The 20196-nt window shown below is 40.0% G+C and overlaps 2 protein-coding genes across 5 annotated transcripts in view; one reads left to right on the top strand and one right to left on the bottom strand.

Moving 5' to 3' along the window:
* Positions 1 to 20196, top strand: part of LOC126373971 (uncharacterized) — a 438722-nt gene that overhangs the window by 138945 nt on the left and 279581 nt on the right. Inside the window, exon 11 of one of the 3 annotated variants that reach the window (XR_007567384.1) lies at positions 19238 to 19306. The exons of the other annotated variants lie outside the window; for them this stretch is intronic. The gene's annotated coding sequence lies outside the window, so the exon portion shown is untranslated. Of the gene's footprint in view, positions 1 to 19237; positions 19307 to 20196 lie in introns of those variants that run through there. 3 annotated transcript variants of the gene reach the window in all.
* LOC126373966 (potassium voltage-gated channel protein Shaw-like) overlaps positions 1 to 20196 on the bottom strand; it is a 263971-nt gene that overhangs the window by 21229 nt on the left and 222546 nt on the right. The window lies entirely within an intron of this gene.

Here is a 20196-nt window from a genome sequence, read left to right as displayed (position 1 = left end):
AAATATCTTCATTCAGTAGGTAACATAGTTACACTTTGAATCGTCAATTTTTTTAACGAACGTCTCATCCGCCTAAAACTTTGCAGCTTCTCACAACCTGTATAGCCGGGGAAAAGAAGCTGCAAGAAAAACCTCGGCACAGGGCCCTAGATTATCTTTAAAAAAATAAGAATAAACATAAAATATTGGTATACAATTGAGTAATTTAGCTGCCTAATATCAGTTCTCAGACAGTTAATCCCATGCATTCATATCTTCTAAATAATTACTAACTTTATAATAACCTTTTTTGTAAAGTTTTTGTTTAACTACTGTCTTAAAACAGTTGAAGATGAGTAAGCAATCGTCACATGAGCCATGTCAGGGGCCTTTGGCGGCTCAATTATAACCCTTAATTAGGTTGGTAATTCACCTCACAACCCACAGAATAGAAAAAGAAGCAGATCCACTGACACCGACAGAGGGATTGCGTCCTCTAACATGATGGACTAATGTTATGGGCGATAGGCTGATCCCTTATCACCATAAGGTTCATCATATCCATCTTAGGACTTCGTATCAACAGTGGCTGCAAGTTGTCTTTGATTACTTGTGGCTCTGCCCACCCCATTTGGGATTACGGGCGTGAGTTTATGTATGTATGTATGTATGTATGTATCCACTGACACAAATCTACCTTATCGCAATATTGCGAAAGGGGCGCTAGGGCGATGAATTATGGTCACCGCCCCTCGTAAAAAAGCAAGGTCAGTGTTTCGGGGGCGGCTGTGGATTCGAAAGTCGAATCTAACTGATACTGATAAAATATGGCACAGAAACAAATGGTCGAAATTGGAATTGGAATTTGTATTTGAATTTGTTTTGGGGTTAAATGCGTGTGTTTGTTTTATCTAAGTACCGATATCTATGTGTGTGTGAGGTATGAGATAGAGCCTTTCCAAATGATGTAGGTACATACATCAGATGCCTTTTTCCCGTTGTAGGATGTAGTGGTTAACGAAACGCAATATACATTGTTTTAAGTTTACGCGGTTATTGGTGCTAATTCCTGTAAATACCATTTTCTTATCCGCCGAAAAGGAAAGGGACGGGTAATCGACAAGCATAAAATTTATGGAACACACGTCAATTTTAAGCACAAATCTAAACCAACCGTCTAAAAATTTTACATCAGTCAATAACCCGACACAGTTAAGTAGACAGCACGTCAAACGGATTGCATACCAGCAACGTACCTTTTTGATTCGCCCGGGTTATTCATTCATTTACTCATTCTTCCTAAAATTAAGAGCTGTGAATCATCTGCCCCTTTCCTTTTCGACGGATATGAAAATGACGGATATAACTTAATATAAAATTAGGCGGTGTCTGCAGGATTCGGGGCCATTATCATAATTAAAACACATAATAACGGGTAAGTTATGGATCTACTCCACTCCAATCTCATCAGTCATCCCGTGATTATGGCACTTGCAACAGTGTCGAAATATCGGGAGTCTCATATCCCTGCTTTAATCGCGGTAAGAACCCGTTATTATGTGTTTCAAACGCAATATATAGCAAAACCTGAACACAAGTGGTACAGACTTCCAAGTTGTCATTTAGCAACTGCCTCCGTGGTCCAGAGCGTTAGGCTTACGATCCGGAGGTCTCGGGTTCGAATCCAGGTGGAGAAATATCACAAAAAATACTTTATGATCCCTAGTTTGGTTAAGACATTACAGGCTGATCACCTGATTGTCCGAAAGTAAGATGATCCGTGCTTCTACTACTTACTGATGTAAGTAATTAGTCGTTACATGAGTCACGTCAGGGGCCTTTGGCTGCTTAATAGTAACCCTGACACCAGGGTTGATGAGGTTGGTAATCCACCTCACAACACATCACACCTTACATCAGTAAGTAGTAACCGGGACCAACAGCTTAACATACATGCTTGTAATACAGGGCTTGTAAGTTTTGATAAACAGGGCACGGATTGTGACCCCAAAGCTCAACCACTGAACCATTACCAAGCACTGGAGGCCGTTAAGTTTGGGCATGGTATATGAAGACCAGGTATGCTCAATCCTATGAAGCCGCCAAGTTCACCTACTTGCTTCTCAAACGACTAGAGCGCACCGCTCGTACGCCGCTCGCCGCGCTGCCGCCATCGAGAACACTTCAATATAAATCTTAGCATTTGAACGCGCCGCTCCCCGCGCCGTTAGCCCATTGATGACGCGTTTATATGCAGTTGGTATCTCCAACATTCCAAGGACGTAAATTTTATTATTGAAAATTAAGTGAATTACAGACTAATGTGTTTAATTACTATTATTTTTCACATTTAAGTATATAGTCGTAAGACCGAATGTTCTTTTAAAATCCAAAACCCATTGTTTAACTATTGCGTCTGGAAATCTCGGCGTTAAGAGGATATAAAAATCATTAAAACTGTACGTAAATTGTTTACTAAAAGTACAAAATTTCCTTGCAAAGTAAATTAGAAACATTGGACGTGGGTAATTTATGTTTTATGAAATGGCAACGCATGGTGGGAAGACGTCAGTTGGGCTAACCTTGAAATACTAGCTGTCAGTTTTGAGCACACGGTCTCCGTGGTCCAGTGGTTGAGCGTTGGACTCACGATCCGGAGGCCCCGGGTTCGATTCCCGGTGGGGAGATATCACAAAAATCACTTTGTGATCCCTAGTTTGGTTAGGACATTACAGGCTGATCACCTGACTGTCCGAAAGTAAGATGATCCGTGCTTCGGAAGGCACGTTAAGCCGTTGGTCCCGGTTACTATTTACTGATGTAAGTGAGTAATCGTAACATGAGCCATGTCAGGGGCCTTTGGCGGCTCAATAATAACCCTGACACCAGGGTTGATGAGGCTAGTATTCTACCTCACAACCCACACCATAAGGAGAAGAAGTTTTGAGCATACTTGGTCTTCTTATACCATGGGTTTGGGGTGCCCGGCAAGGTTCTTTATGGTCCAATCACTCACGTCGGCGCACTATGGGATTTTACCTTTTTCCGTCAATATTTCATCAATCCGCATGTAGTGAGCGAGTCCGCAGTTTCCTTTTTTGCTATATTATTTACTAGCGACCCGCCCCGGCTTCATTTCTCCACTATTTAATAAAAAAAAATAATCAGAAATATTTATTTTTCTAAATTGGCTTACAAAGTTAGCGCTTTTTGAACGTCAAAAAATTAAATTACATATTATGTAACTAGCTGTAATACTACTACCACATCGGAATCTGTAACGTTGAGGGAAAGACGTGGCGAGAAAACCTCCCAGCACACGGCCCTAGTCCTACTGTTCCATGTTTTCCTTTCTTTTTTTTTTTGAATGTTATTTTACATATAAAACTTCCTCTTGAATCATTCTATCTGTTAAAAAAAACCGCATCACAATCCGTTGCGTACTTTTAAAGATTTAAGCGTACGGTCACGAGTACTATGTATACACTTTGGTACCATGTCACATTAACTTTTTTGACAAATTGAACTGTAAGTCTAACTAAATGTCAAATACGTTAGTGCGACAGAGTCCTAAAGTGGGTACATTATATTGCTCATGACTATAGTGTATGAATGGTAGTGTAGGAGCCGAGGTAGCCCCGTCCGTGGAACGCTTGCCTCTCACTTTGAGGTCGCACGTTCGAATCCAGCACTCACATACTCACACACATACAGGGTGTTAGTGACATCGTAACGAAAACTTTGAGGGGTGATTGAGGCCATGATTCTGAGATGATATCAAGTGGAATTTTCCGTCGCAAAAGTATGGAATTGAAAATAATTTAAAAAAACACAAAAATTTTCAGGAATATTCAGACTGAAAATTCCACTTATAGACTCAGAATCATGGTCTGAACCATCCTCCTCAGTATTCGTTACGGTGTCACTAACACCCATACCTACTTGTATGGCTACCGTATGTACTTGTGTGGGGTGTAAGTGACATCGTAACGAATACTGAGGGGGATGATTCAGCTGATTATCCTGAGTTAATATCAAGTGGAATTTTTCATCGCAAAAGTATAGAATTGAAAATAAGTAAAAAAAAAACTAAAAAAAATCATGAATTTTGCGACGAAAAATTCCACTTGATATTAACTCAGAATCATGGCCTGAATCATCCCCCTGAGTATTCGTTACGATGTCACTAACATCCTGTATATTAATGCTCGTGACAGTCCATTATAATTATTTATCTTCACCATAAACTGTCCGAATTGCGTCTGACTTTGTATTTAAGTACTTAATTAAGAAAATACTTGAGAAGAAATATAAGAAATAAGTATCTACAGTTTGCTAAATCATTCATCTTCAATTAACTTTGCATTCAAAGTTACTAGACTGAGTAAAATAATTAGATTTTAGATTCTGCAAATCAATTTAATCCTTGAAGGGTCTGCACGACGAGACTTATATCGAGTACTTCGAATAGACGCAGCGAATATTATCTACGTTGATAAATGGCGAATGGCTATTGGTCGAAGCCCTCGATATAAGAGAGGTTTGTCAAAAGTCAGTCTTCTACTATCGTGTGGGTTGTGAGGTGAATTACCAACCCCATCAACCCTGGTGTCAGGGTTATTACTGAGCCGCCATAGGCCCCTGACATGAGTCATGTAACGACTACGTACTTACATCAGTAAGTAATTACCGGGACTAATGGCTTAACGTGCCTTCCGGAGCATGGATCTTTTTACTTTTTGGACAATCAGGTGATCAGCCTGTAATGTCCTAACCTAGCTAGGGATCACAAAGTGATTTTTGTGATTTGTCCCCACCGGGATTCGAACCCGGGACCTCCGGATCGTGAGCACAACGCTCAACCGCTGGACCACAGAGGCTGTTGTAAAAGTCTGTGTAAATGTCTTTGTAGCACACACCGTACGGTCACGAGAATTAATATGTATACACTTTGAAACCATGTCACATTAACTTTTTTGACAAATTAAACCGTAAGTCTCATTAAATGTCAAGTATGATAGTATGACAGGGTTCTAAAGTGGGTACATGATATTGCTCATGACTGTACACTTCATACCTGTGCTTCATACAAAAAAAACTTCGTTTTACACAGACAATACACATTGACGTTATCGTACACGCACATCTGTGTGTGTGACGTCTGACGCCCATACGTTTGAAGACTATCTAAACCTACCTACTTAGATTTTACCTAAATAAACTTTTCTATTATTATTAAGACTAAAGTAAGACCATTAGGAGGAGGGGTGAGGTAAACCTAGCTCAGACGCTGGTGGGGAGCGGAGAGTTGCCGTTCTGTACGTAGTATTATTCCTTATTCTATGCTTGGTATTTAAAATGCAAAGCAAGTGCTGGCACCCGACTTCGCTCGCTCCACAAAGGCGTGCAGTGTCTTATTGGAAATTCCTCTCATTGTGCCAGCAAGCTTCATTGTCTTACACCATTCTATCGTCTATGTCGTACTTAAACCGCGTTTTAAGGAATTTTGAACGAGGCAATTAATACGTTTTCAATCAAAAAGACCCCTTAAGCCGTTGGTCCCGGTTACTACTTACTGATGTAAGTAAGTAGTCGTTACATGAGCCATATCAGGGGCCTTTGGCGAGTCAGTAGTAACCCTGATCTTGATGAGGTTGGTACTGCGCCTCACAACCCACACGATAGAAGAAGAAGAATCAAAAAGAGAAAATTTTAGTCACAATAATTTCTGACTCAGACGGGACTTGAACCCTCAGCTCATAGGCTTCGAACAGAAGCAGCGAATATTATCAACGTGGATAGAAGCCTTAAGGCCAACTTCACTCAACATGCGGGCCAGCAACATTGCACCACACGCGCTCTAAACGTAGCGCCTATTTCCCACCAGGGTAAGCAGAGACTATATAATGTAATTCCATTTGCTTCGATCTTGACACACACATACGTTTCCAATCATTTCTGAAACGAACTATTAATTAATTAATTACGTGAAGAAACCCACATTCTCCTAAAATGAGAAATGCGTTTCGGAGGTATGTGTCCTAAATTATATTGGGCTGGTTTTTCCTTCGGTTGGAACGCCAAACAGGCAGTCGATAAAAAACCGGACCTGTCAAATCTTCAGGTTAAGTAAGGGGACCCTGTGAAAAACGGCATAATGCAAGCTTAATTGATGTCGTATTTGTGCCCGGTTAATTGCAATAATTTCGCCCTGTTGCGAACTCTTCGTAGGTTTTGTAATCTTTTTATATTATTATGTTTTTTATATTTATTCTTTTTTGACGTTTTGTATGTTGATTTTGTTTTACTTCTTGTCGTTTGCTTTTGATGGTGACTGGTGAAAATATATTAAATAATTCTCAAAGCTAAGTATCTGTTGTTCCTTCATTTCATTTAGTTATACAGTCCATTTCATATTCATCAGCTACCACCGTAGCTCACACGCCCCATATAACACATCGTCATCACTTTTTTAAGAGCCACGCTCTTGTCGGTGTAGCATTCGCCATGCTACTTTTTAGGGAATAGGGCAGTGGTTTCCCTCTTGTCTTCCGCCCCGCAGTACTCTGTCTGACGCCGCCCCCGTCCCGCCCCCCTATAACATGGGACTTAAAAACAAACTTACCATAAGTCACGTCGAAAAAATGTGTCCGTCTTGTCTTGTTTTTCTCTTTTACCTATGGGAACGACAAAATCAATTCGAGCCGCCGAGATAACACAATTACTAACTAAAAACACCTATTTGGCAATACAATTTGATTTGGCAAAGTTCCTCAATTGTGTTTTGGTTACGTTTTCTAATTCAATGTGGCTGTACCTATTTGTTCGAGCGTTTGTGTCTGGAAAATACGAAAATCTATTATATTAAAACAAAATCAAAATTGGCTTACATAGTCAGTTCTTTTTGAACGTCAAAAAATAAATTACATAGATTATGTAGCTATACATTGTTTTAAGTTTACGCGGTTATTATCATAATTAAAGCACATAATAACGGGTTCTTACCAGTCATCCCGTGATCATGGCACTTGCAACAGTGTCGAAATATCGGGAGTCTCATATCCCCATTTAAACGCGGTAAGAACCCGTTATTATGTGCTTTAATTATGACTATGTAGCTAGCTGTAAAACTACTACCACATCGGAAGTATGTTATTCTTTGCCACTGCGGTGTACTTAGACTTTTGAAAGTGCACAAAAACTTAAATATTTACTTACTCAAAACAGAACACCGAACTTGTATAAATATATTAGATCCCAAAGGTCATAACTCTAAAGTTAATACTGAATTGACTGCTCCGATGAACTGTTTAGTTTAATACTACCTGCGCCGGATCATTTGTATGTAAATTTTAAAAGTTAGTCCTCGGGGCGCCTGCACGAAATAGATACTTTCGGTATTGTAACTACACTATGAGTATTATTATTATTTGAAATATCTTTATTTAAATAAATATTTTTTTTTGTTTTTTTCCCGAAAAAAAGTAGCATGGAAAATGCTGCACCGACAAGAGCGTGGCTCTTAAATTGATGATGAAATAAATATTTCTCTTCTTTCTTCTTTTTTGTTATTTTACTCTTTCCATTTCTAATTTATTTTGTAAATTGGATTTCCTGTGTGTTAGTTTAAGAACATTTTTAATCTGTGGTTGAATAAACTTTTTTATTTTTATTCGACCATTGTACACGACGATACACTCAATTAATCTTGCGATATAATATAATTATAATATTATTATATAATCTGACTAGCTTGAAGATATAGTCTTGATTTTATGTTATGTATGTTATACACCTGTATAAACTCACTTTCCCACCGGGGTAAGCAGAGACTGTGGAGTTCCATTTTTTTTTTTTTTATTTATTGAGGATATCCAACAGCTTATTAATTAACTAAGAATAATTACAGTAAGTACAATGTTTGTTCGCCAATCACAGATAAACACAATCAACAAAATCACAATCACAAATAAAACAAATTGTAGAACTTGATGAGAACAGTAACAAAAAAAAATTAACTTCGATACTGACACACGTCTCTTGTTTTTTTATGTTACCTATTTACTGTTATTATTATTATTGGTTACTTGGTTATGGATTTTATCTATATCGTAGTATTTATTATGTTTTCAGTTTTTTGAAAAGAATTCGCTTGTATGTTTAAGTTGATATCATCATCATCATCAGCCCATTAACGTCCCCACTGCTGGGGCACGGGCCTTCCCTATGGATGGATAGGGAGATCGGGCCTTAAACCATCACGCGGGCCCAGTGCGGATTGATGGTTATTAACGACTGCTAATGCAGCCGGGACCAACGGCTTAACGTGCCTTCCGAAGTACGGAGGAGCTCGAGATGAAAACTTTTTTTTGTGGTCACCCATCCTATGACCGGCCTTTGCGAAAGTTGCTTAACTTCAACAATCGCAGACCGAGCGCATTAACCGCTGCGCCACCGAGCTCCTCAAGTTGATATACTGTTCGTATATTCAGTGTGGTTTGTCTTTAGTCTCAAAGTGGTATCACTGTAAAGTTAGATGAAGTCCGCTAGCGAACTTTAACTTTATGTATTAAAGGGACGAAGTTTTTGCATTGGTGTGTATTAATTAAAGAACTTGCACCCTCAACTCTGAGGTCGTGGGATACCGAATCAGAATTTTATTTCTAAATAAAATGTCATTCGGAGAATCCGAAGTTTTTCTTACTGATTATTTTCCTCGGTTATACAAGTTGTGAACAGCTGCAGTGGTTTTAGCGGATGAGCAACTGAATTTATAAAGATATTTTTGGCGCTAAATTTTTATGAGCAACTAAATTTATGAAGATATTTTTGGCGCTAAATTTTTATGAGCAACTAAATTTATAAAGATATTTTTGGCGCTAAATTTTTATGAGCAACTAAATTTATAAAGATATTTTTGGCGCTAAATTTTTACGAGCAACTAAATTTATAAAGATATTTTTGGCGCTAAATTTTTACGAGCAACTAAATTTATAAAGATATTTTTGGCGCTAAATTTTTATGAGCAACTAAATTTATAAAGATATGTTTGTATCTGCATTTTTTGGCGAAACTGATTTGCACCTATTACAATTGTCAATAAGACACAAATCAATTTAGTAAAAAAATACAGTTACGTCAGTTAGTAAGGTCAGCCACGTTTTGTTTAGGTTGGGTTTGAGAACGGCTATTGGGGAAAGCAATATTGCTATTTGACATTAAAATTTATTTGCATCGCGCACTTACTTTTATGTGCGCACATGTCAAATTGCAATATTGCGTTCTTGGATGAATTGCGTTCTTCGCTGTGGCCTTTTCAAATATACCACCCCACCCCCCAGTAGTGTCACGGGAGTGTTATGATTGTAGGATTATACTTTTGAGCCGCCAAAGGCCCCTGACATGGCTTATGTAAAGACTCCTTCCTTCCTTCCTTACATCAGTTAGTTCCCGGGACCAACGGCTTAACGCGCCTTCCGAAGCACGGATCATCTTACTTCCGGACAATCAGGTGATCATCCATATTGACACGATAGAAGACTTGTGGCTCTGCCTACCCTATTACGGATGTGGTACATCCCTCACAACTGACTACCCAGTTTTCACCAGAGCTTTCCCGGCACAAACACCAAACAAACAGACCGTAATAAAATTATTCATCAACAAACGACGCATAAAAAAGCCCAAACATACAAAATATGATGAGAAATTATTTGCGAACCATTTCTTTACTCAGAGGGAAAAGGAGGGATTACAGAGGTTTGGTAGTCATCACTCTTTGGGAGGGTTCTGTTTCTATGAGAAGAAACTCTATGTGTAATACTGTAAGGTCTTTATTTACTCAAGCGTTCATTGTACGCACGAACAGTTTATGGAATTAAGTAACCCAACAAAAACATTTTCATGTAAATCATAATAATAATAATTTTCTTTATTAAAAGTCAATAGGACTCACACACATTACATAATACATAACACATAAATTGAATTAAAATAAATATACAATATTTATATTTATTTATTTATATTTATAAATGATTGTTTTATTTTAGAATATTTATATTTTAATTTAAAGCAATTTTGATATTTATCTTTATTATTTTTTATCTTTTATTATTGAATTGTATTATTTATTTGTTTGTAACTCGATGGATCTTGTGTCTGAAATAAATGTCTATTATTATTATTATTATTATAAAATACAAAATAAAATACCTATTTCCCATTTGCGTCCCAGTGCAAGGACCACCAGTGTTTAAAAATAGGACTGGCGACCGCTTCGCACACTTTCTGCAAAATGATGTTATTTAAAGCCCTAAGCCTCGTCTAAAACCACACGTGTACGTATGACAGCAAAAAAGTCAGGCACACGCGCTTCGGCGAACATGCTCGACGCATGAGGATACGGAACGCGCCATTGTACTGTACCCTCAATGTGCCAAACCGAGATCATATCGATCACAATGTCACAAAGTTATCAGATCTCATGTAGAGCTAAGCTTCTAACTCTACACGGGCTAACTATACAAACCCTAAGTTTACCTTATCTACCCTAAGTTTAGTTAGTCGTTACATGAGTCATGTCAGGGGCCTTTGGCGGCTCAATAATAACCCTCACACCAGGGTTGATGGGGTTGGTAATCCACCTCACAACTCACACGATAGAAGAAGTGACGTATAAGCTCTGCGCATCAATATTATGAGTAAGACAGTCAATATAAGATCTTCAGGATATTAAATATTGGTGAGAATGTAATATCCTTTCCATATAGCTTCTGACAGTGTTTGTCCATAGATATTATTAATAGCTGTTGCCGACGACCGAAGGACGCAGTATACGATCCTGGAGACCAGATTACTCTAGTATTTTTTTCTTTTTATTAGAATATTGAGTTGTTAATTCTATTCTGTGCCGCGTAAAATAATTTTAAGATAACAGAGAGTGTTATGTAGCCGTGGTAGCTCAGTTGGTAGAACGCTTGCCTATCACTCTGAAGTCGCAGGTTTGAATCCAGCACACGCCTTAACCAATGATTGTCGAATTTGTTTTTGATTTCACGCTCAGTGGTGAAGGAAAACATCGTGAGGAAATCCACATTCACGAGTAATGCATTTTCGGAGGTATGTGACCTAACCTGTAATGGGCTGGTTTTCCCTTCGTGGGTTGGAAGGTCAGATCTTCAGGTTAGGTAAGCGGACCTTGTAAAAAACGGGATAATACTAGGGGGATGATGATGATGATAGTAGGTTATGAAGACTTGAATATTTATTTTTCCGCTTTCTCCCAAATAGATACGTAATATTATTCCTTATTCTATGCTAATAACAACCTCCATGGTCTAGTGGTTAGAGCGTTAGGCTCACGATCTGGAGGTCCGGGTTCGATTCCCGATGGGGACATTGTCGAAATCACTTTGTGAGACTGTCCTTTGTTTGGTAAGGACTTTTCAGGTTTGAATCACTTCATTGTCCGAAAAAGTAAGATGATTCCGTGCTTCGGAGGGCACGTCAAGCCGTTGGTCTCAGCTATTAGCCGTAAAAACACCTCCACCAACCCGCATTGGAGCAGCGTGGTAGAGTATGTTCCATACCCCCTCCGGTTGATTGAGAGGAGACCTGTGCCCGGCAGTGGGACGTATATAGGCTGTTTATGTTATATTATGTCATCATCATCAGCCCATTAACGTCCCCACTGCTGGGGCATGGGCCTTCCCTATGGATGGATAGGGAGATCGGGCCTTAAACCATCACGCGGGCCCAGTGCGGATTCATGGTTATTAACGACTGCTAATGCAGCTGGGACCAACGGCTTATCGTGCACTACGCTTTCCGAAGCACGGAGGAGCACGAGATGAAAAAAAAAAAAAAATTTTTTTGTGGTCACCCATCCTATGACCGGCCTTTGCGAAAGTTGCTTAACTTCAACAATCGCAGACCGAGCGCGTTTACCGCTGCGCCACCGAGCTCCTCTATTATGTATTCTATGCTAATAGCATCAGATATCGTAAAGCAAGTGACGTAAGTGTTGTTATCATGTTATCACGGCAGTGATTGGACAAACAACTGTCAATGTGCGGAGCAAACAACTAAGCAAACAATAACCGATATTGATCCCATCAACCTTGGGGTTGAGGTTGATTAAAGAAACGTTTGCTTATCAACCAAGTAGGTTGCTGTGAAACGCACGCGATTTACAATACGACACGATCCGTGCTAAATAATTATTATCAGTTCGAAACTAACTGTGTTACGCTTTCACGCCAAAACTACTGAACCGATTTGGTACAAATAAAATCATAAAAAGAATGATAAAAATGATAAATGATATTTGATGAAATTTGGTACAAATATAGATTAGAGTTTGGGGAAAACCACAGAATAAAAGAAAGTGTTTTCAAAGGTCTTCTTGGAGGCTTTTGCGTCGTAAAGTTTACGGACGAGTTGAGTGGAAAGTTATCATCATCACTAATTTAAGAGCCACGCTCTTGTCGGTGTATTCCTCTCCATGCTACTTTTTAGTGAAAAACACACAGTTTACAACAGTGTGGTTGGTTTCCCTCTTGCCTTCCGCCCCGCAGTACTCTATCTGACGCGAGTGGGATGGCGCCTAAAGTACTCAATTTCAAAGCCGTATTAGGTCCTGTCCTCCACCTCTGAATAGTACTGACAGTGTGAGGTATGCCGGAAAGCAATGGATGAGACTTGCACAGGACCGAAAAGGATGGCGTGAAAGAGAGGAGGCCTATACCCAGCAGGGGTGGATACAGGCTGAGTAGATAGATAGTATTGTGTACGTCCCGCTGCTGGGTACAGGCCCCTCATACAACCGGAGGGAGAATGGTAGTCGTGTGGGTTATGAGGTGGAGTACCAACCTCATCAACCCTGGTGTCAGGGTTACTATTGAGCCGCCAAAGGCCCCTGACATGGCTCATGTAACGACTACTTACTTACAACAGTAAGTAGTAACCGGGACCAACGGCTTAACATGCCTTCCGTAGCACGGATCATCTTATTTTCAGGCAATCAGGTGATCAGCTTGTAATATCCTAACCAATGTAGGGATCACAAAGCGATTTTTATGATATGTCTCCACCGGGATTCGAACCCGGGGCCTCCGGATCGTGAGCCCAACGCTCAACCACTGGACCACGGAGGCCGTTCGGCCACGAAGCCAAGTGGAGTTTGGTAAATAATTAACGCAACTGGCGCACATTGCTTAAGGGACACAGACACTATATATAGCTAGTAGGTAGTCTTGTGGGAAATTAGTGGTAAATTGCTACTGGTTAGTCCTGGAGTGGTTTGAGGCGGAAGATATTCGCGGGGTGTGGAAAAAGGTTATTTTAAATGAGATCGTTTGAAAATAGTTGAAAAATTAACCTTCGCGATGAAATATTGTTTCTGGAAAAGACTATGGTTAAGTATACTATACATAAACTTATACCTATTTCCCACAGGAGTAAGCAGAGACTATTTGTTGACAATTGCAACATAAAAATACCTTTTAAAAAAAAGGTTATAAAAAAATATTAATTCTTTACTATTTTTAAATTAAATTTTGTATTCATCGAACTTCTCTTATTGTCGGACGTGTTTGTAACCTTTATAATTTCTACTAAAACCGAATTATATACGAAGTGGCAAAACAATCAGCGTTTCCTTTAATACAGTCTGCGAGTGGTGAAATAATCAGTCCACACACATTTTAACACTATTGAATTCCATTCGATCCTGATACACTTCTCTTGCTTCCTCCACATTCATCAATCGCTTCATACACGCACGCCGGTTCAGAGTAGATCGTACTAAACCTTTTCTAAGGACATCTCCGATTTGGTCAATGTGAGTATATTTTTCTTGCAGCTTCTTTTCCCCGGTTATATTAATAAGAAGCTGCAGTAGTTTGGGTTTAGTTAGTGACACCGTAACAGAATACTGAGGGGAATGATTCAGACCATGATTCTGAGTTGATATCAAGTGGAATTTCCTGTCGCAAAATTCATAAAAATTGAAGTGTTTTTTAATTATTTTTTGTTCCGTACTTTTGAGACGGAAAATTCTACTTGATATAAACTCAGAATCATGGTCTGAATCATCTTTCAAAATTTTCGTTACGATGTCACTAACATCTTGTATCTTGTAACTCAAACCGCAATAAAGCAATGTACTCTGTCTCTGACGATATAATGAAAAAACTAAACAGTTTAACTGACGTGCAAATAGACGGTACTAGCAAGTAAAACTTTGGAATTCTTCATCCATCGCATGGGTTGTGAGGTGGAATAACAACCTAAGCAATCGTGGTGTGAGGGTTACTATTGAACCGCCAAAAGCCCCTGACATGACTCATGTAAACACTACATACTTACATCAGTAAGTAACGGCTAAATGTGGCTTCCGAAGCACAAGAAGTTTTAACATTTTTTTTTTACAGAAGCGACTGCCTGTCTGACCTTCCAACCCGCGAAGGGAAAACCAGCTCAATACAAGTTAAATTTCATGCCTCTGAAAATGCATTTCTCGGGAATATGGGTTTCCTCACGATGTTTTCCTTCACCACTGACCACTTGATAATTATATCTAAACATGAATTTGAAAACAAATTCGACATACATTGGTCATTGGTACATAGGCCTGTGTTGGGATTTGAAACTGCGACTTCAAAATTAGAGACAAGCATTCTACCAACTGGGCTACCACGGCTCTTAAATTGACACATAGACTCGATCTAAATTCTACAGTTATACCACAACGTATTAAAAAACAATTGTAACGAAACTCAAGTACCTTTTTGCGTGTACAAAGCCTTTACACGACTTGTTTGTAGTAAGTGCATTTGTAAAGCATGCGTTCGGTCACGAGCATTAATACCATGTCACATTAACTTTTTGACAAATTGAACTGTAAGTGTCACTAAATGTCAAATATGTTAGTGCGACAGAGTCCTAAAGTGGGTACATTATATTGCTCATGACTGTACTTAATGTTAGACTTGGTAGTTTTTTATCGGAGGGTCATAGACTAAATAATGATGTTAGGTTCGATAGCCGTAATTATATTCTCCTCCCCGCACCGATTCGTATTTGACGCTAACCTCACCCCTCTGGCCGTAAGTCGCTAGGGAGTAAGGGAGAGAGCGGGCATACTGCGTCTCGCTCGCACTTATGCGTTACCGTACCACTGGATAATGTTACTAATTTTACGATATAATTGCCAACGGTTGGCCATATCATGAAGTAATCATGCATTTAGTTGTTAATATCGTTAAACGTTTTGTGTTTATTGATCTGGTCAAACTACATCATGATGTGGCCATGTCATGAAATGGTCGAACACATCATGAAATTATCAATTCTAAGATCTGGCCACGACATGTGCAGACTATTAGCATAGGGCCTGCTATTTGTTAACCTATAGATATTTTTTTTTATACAATAAATGCATTTGATTTGATTTGTCAGCTACTGTGCACTGTCTTCTTCTTCTCTTGTGTGGGTTGTGAGGTGGAATACCAACCTCATCAACTGGTGTCAGGGTTACTATTGAGCCGCCAAAGGCCCCTGACATGACTCATGTAACGACTACTTACTTACATCAGTAAGTAGTAACCGGGACCAACGGCTTAACGTGCCTTCCGAAGCATAGATCATCTTACTTTCAATCAATCAGGTGATCAGCCTGTACTGTCCTAACCAAACTGTGCACTGTCATAGTGAGGAAATCTAATGCGAGTTACTATCAGGCGAGTCAGCCAGCTACAAACGTACCTTGTCTTATATCGAGGAAACTTTGTAAGCACCTACCCTAATTAGCTTTGTTAGCAGAGCTTTGGTTGACTGTAATTAAATTAATACTATGTCAGCTTCCATAGATTGACTGACTAATTAATTGCCTGATTAATTTAATTCTACAGAGTCTAGAGGGTAGAACGTTGGGCTCACGAAGAGGAGGTCCTAGTTCGATTCCTGATGGGTACATTATCGAAACCACTTTATGAGCTGGAGCGTTGAGCCTTCAGCGCTCCCTATTTGTCCGGCCCAGTAGTTAATGCCATCTGCGGCAAATCTACAATAAGTCATGTCAAAAAAAAAGCAGGGTGAGTCACGTGATTGTATTCACTTAACCTTTGTTGTACACATTAATACAAGATTAATGACAAAAAAACGAAAAAAAAAAAATAGGTACAAAAGGTGGACTTATCTCAAAAAGAGATCTCTTCCTGCCAACCCCGCACGATATGAGTGGTCAATAACAGTGGGAAGGCACAAAGTGGACAAATAAAAAAATTACATACATACATGTGGTGGAGTAGAAATAAAAGCACTCCTAATGTCCAACGGTTTCTTATCTAATGTAATTTGGCCTACAAGATCCCACTGCTGGGCAAAGGCCTCCCCTTCCTCTTTCCATTATTCGCGGTCCTATGCGCACTCCGGCCAGTCCCTCCGGCAAGCGTCCAAGTCGTCACGCCATCTCTTCTATTCTCTCCTTCATTCTTTCTTCTGCATTGTGTGACGGATGCGGCAGAGACTTGGTTGAGGGAGCTTAGGACATATTATGATCCACGCAGGATATATTTTTTTTGCCATATATATGCCATGTATAAGGCAAACACACGAATTATTATTATTACGTATGGCAAAAAAAACCTCCACCAACCCGCATTGGAGCAGCGTTGTAGAGTATGCTCCATACCCCATCCGGTTGATTGAGGGGAGGCCTGTGCCCAGCAGTGGGACGTATATAGGCTGTATGTAATAATAATAATTCGTGTGTTTTTGTATAAAAATATCACGCGAGTGACTAAAGCAAGCAACTGGTATTTCGCTAGTAAGTAGCTTGCACCGTCTAAACAGGCCATAAGTTAGTCGGTTATTATTCAATTTGAGACCTATTACGCCTAACAATAACGTGTGTTGTAAAATATCGCTGTAAATTATACTGCAGCTGTAACTGTATATTTATTTGCGGGCGGAGTTTGTTTACAAAAACGCCTACGAATGGTAGTGGTTTTTTGACGTGACGTAATTGTAACGAATTGAAATGAAAATTGTAATAAATGTGAATATACTGATGGAATTTATTACTTGGAATAAGAAAAAAATATACAATGATGATAGACTTGTGTTATGTTAGCGTATTTTAAGTTGAAATGGTGCTTAATAACTGCTGCCCACTTAGTGCCTATCACAGAATAACATTTAAAAGTGACCAGCGGTCCTGACGTCAGGATCACCGGTCACCTTTAAATGCCGGTCACCTTGAAAATAACTTTTAAAAGTCACCTTTAAATGTTATTTTATTTCTAAAATATGTTGGAAGCAATTTAAATGTCTGGTGACGGGCACTATGCGGCATTAAGTGGGCAGTAATTATTGACCACCATTACAACTTAAAAACCTCTAGCCATAGAGGCAGCCAATCAGCTCGCGACACCAAACACTTCAGGGCCCCGATACCGACCCCGCCGGCGTGGTCGACGATTTCCCTCATTCAGCGCTTATCGCTATCGACCCACTAGGGTCGATTAATTCTTTCAAATATTTTTCCTCTCGGACGACGCCCTGAGCCGAGGTTCGCGCCCAACTGGGCACCCTCAGGCCTGTTGTCTTAAACGTTGTACCGGGTGAGAGCCTTCAGCGCTCCCCATTTGCCCGGCCAAGTAGTTAATGCCATCTGCGCCAAATCTACAATAAGTCACGTCAAAAAAAAAACGCAAAAAAACTTAAAATACGCTGACAAAATACAAGTGGCTGCCCATTCTATCGGTCACATTATAAACCAATATTTCACCATCACTAATTCAAGAGCCAAGCTTTTGTCGGTGGAGCATTCTGTATGCTACTTTTTAGGGAGAAACAGGGCAGTGGTTTCCCTCTTGCTTTCCGCCCCGCAGTACTCTGGAATGGCGTCCAGACGTCACCTGTTGTTATTTTCTGATCCACAGCTGATTGATTCTCTGTGTAATAAAATGGACTTAATTTTTTTTTCGGACAAATGGGGAGCGCTGATGTTCTCACCCGGTACAAAATTTAACACGACGGTGCCCAGTTGGACGCGAATCTCGGCATAGGGCGTCGTCTCAGGGGATCATATTGAAAGAATTAATCGACCCTAGTGGCTCGATAGCGGTAAGCGCCAAATGAAGGAAAACGTCGACCACGCCGGCGGGTTGGTATTGGGGTCCTGAAGTGTTTATTGTCGCGAGCTGTTTAGCCGCCTCTATAACTAGAGTAAAGGATTTAACTGAAATCCAGAATTCGCCACGTTCCTCATCGAAGAGTCTATAAATAACTTCTTCCGCCATAATGGGAGTTAAAGAGTTACAAACGTCCCCAGCTGTCCAAACCTTTACCCTTTAGGGGCACAAAAGAGAAGGAAATTGCCCCAACGACTGTTTAATGGGTGTTCGGTAATAGATGGCATCTTAGTTAGTTAAAATGTCGTCTTAATCTCGAAGATATTGCTGCGATTCGGCGAAAGCTGTTCACGTTTATCGGATTAGAGGTAAGCTGAGAATTAATAAGTTTTGTTTAATTTTCTCCGGGATTTGGTTTCTTCAGATTTACAAAGTGGTTGAGATTATTTTGAGGTCTGTTATCTGTTGCGTTGTGCTTTATTAACCACGATTTTATTCCAATTGGGGTAGTCCATCGCAAGATGAACTAAGCCTTCGAGCTTTCCGTTAGACCAACGTGATAGGTGGTGAGACGGTTCGCCGTCTATAATGGTCGAGCCAACCGTGTTATTGAAAACTGCAGCAAGTTTGGTGCTGGCTTTCGAACTGACGCTCCCCTTTTGTGAAGCAAGCCGGTGAGCCACAGGCCCATAGTGACTTATTGTTGTATTTTATTGTTTGAAGATTAGCTGTGATTGAGCCACGGTAGCCCAGTTGGTAGAACGCTCGCCTCTCACTTTGAGGTCGCAGATTCGAATCCAGTACACGCCTAAACCAATGATTGTCGAATTTGTTTTCGAATTCATGTTAAATTATTATCACCTGCTCAGCGGTGAAGGAAAACATCGTGAGAAAATCGTCCGTTGTGAGTTTCCTTTAACACGGGTACATAAACTACCTATATACGTCCCACTGCTGGGCACAGGCCTCCCCTCAATCAACCGGAGGGGGTATGGAGCATACTCCACCACGCTGCTCCACTGCGGGTTGGTGGAGGTGTTTTTACGGCTAATAGCCGGGACCGACGGGTTAACGTGCCCTCCGAAGCACGGAATCATCTTACTTTTTCGAACAATCAGGTGATTCAAGCCTGAAAAGTCCTTACCAAACAAAGGACAGTCTCACAAAGTGATTTCGGCAATGTCCCCATCGGGAATCAAACCCGGACCTCCAGATCGTGAGCCTAACGCTCTAACCACTAGACCACGGAGGCTGTTATGCCCGGTTTATGGCAATAGGCTCGCCCCCTATTACATGGGACTAAAGCATAGCTGGTGAGAGTATACATACTATAGGTACACCTCTGCCTACCCCTTCGTGGATACAGACGTGATTCTCTATATGTACGTGTAAGCTTATTGTAGTTTCTTACATAATTAACTCACAAAGCAAATAAGCGTTCCGCAAAACATGATATCGAAAAATTCAGCTGAATTCGCAATGTTCATTTCATTTCCAATACTTTTTAAATGTTTCCTGAAGCGTGAAAATGGAAAAGTCAGAAAGTGTCACTTAAGGATTGAGCGGGGCACTTCAACTGCAAATCAGTTAATAAAACTCCGTCCAAATGTAGTAACTCTCACCAATATGACTCTTCTCAATAATCAGGGGAACATTGTCGTAGAACGCTAGTGTTGCGATAAGTTTGGCTAATGTCTGTCGATACCATGGATTTACCACTACCGTAGATACAGAGTTTGATACAAAGATGCGGCGAAAACTTAGCGCTTGTTTAGCTATACATTCGTACACAGCGGTATATACATTCAATAAAATCGTGTGAAATTAAGAAAGTAGTATTAAGAAAGTCAAATTTGTGTTGGACATGTGCCTGAAGTCTCCGCCTACCCCACTGAAAAATAGGCGTGATCTTATTAGTGAATTTTCCGTCGCAAAAGTATGGAAAATCCACTTGATATCAACCCAGAATCATGGTCTGAATCATCCCTTTCAATTTTGTTATGATGTAACTAATACCCTATCTAATTGTATGTACTTGTACAGGGTGTAAGTGACATCGTAACAAATACTGAGGGTG

Source organism: Pectinophora gossypiella, chromosome 16 (assembly GCF_024362695.1).
Source record: "Pectinophora gossypiella chromosome 16, ilPecGoss1.1, whole genome shotgun sequence".
In the NCBI taxonomy this organism is placed as follows: domain Eukaryota; kingdom Metazoa; phylum Arthropoda; class Insecta; order Lepidoptera; family Gelechiidae; genus Pectinophora; species Pectinophora gossypiella.
The sequence above is the reverse complement of the archived record's forward strand: the minus strand, read 5'-3'. Positions and strand labels throughout refer to the sequence as shown.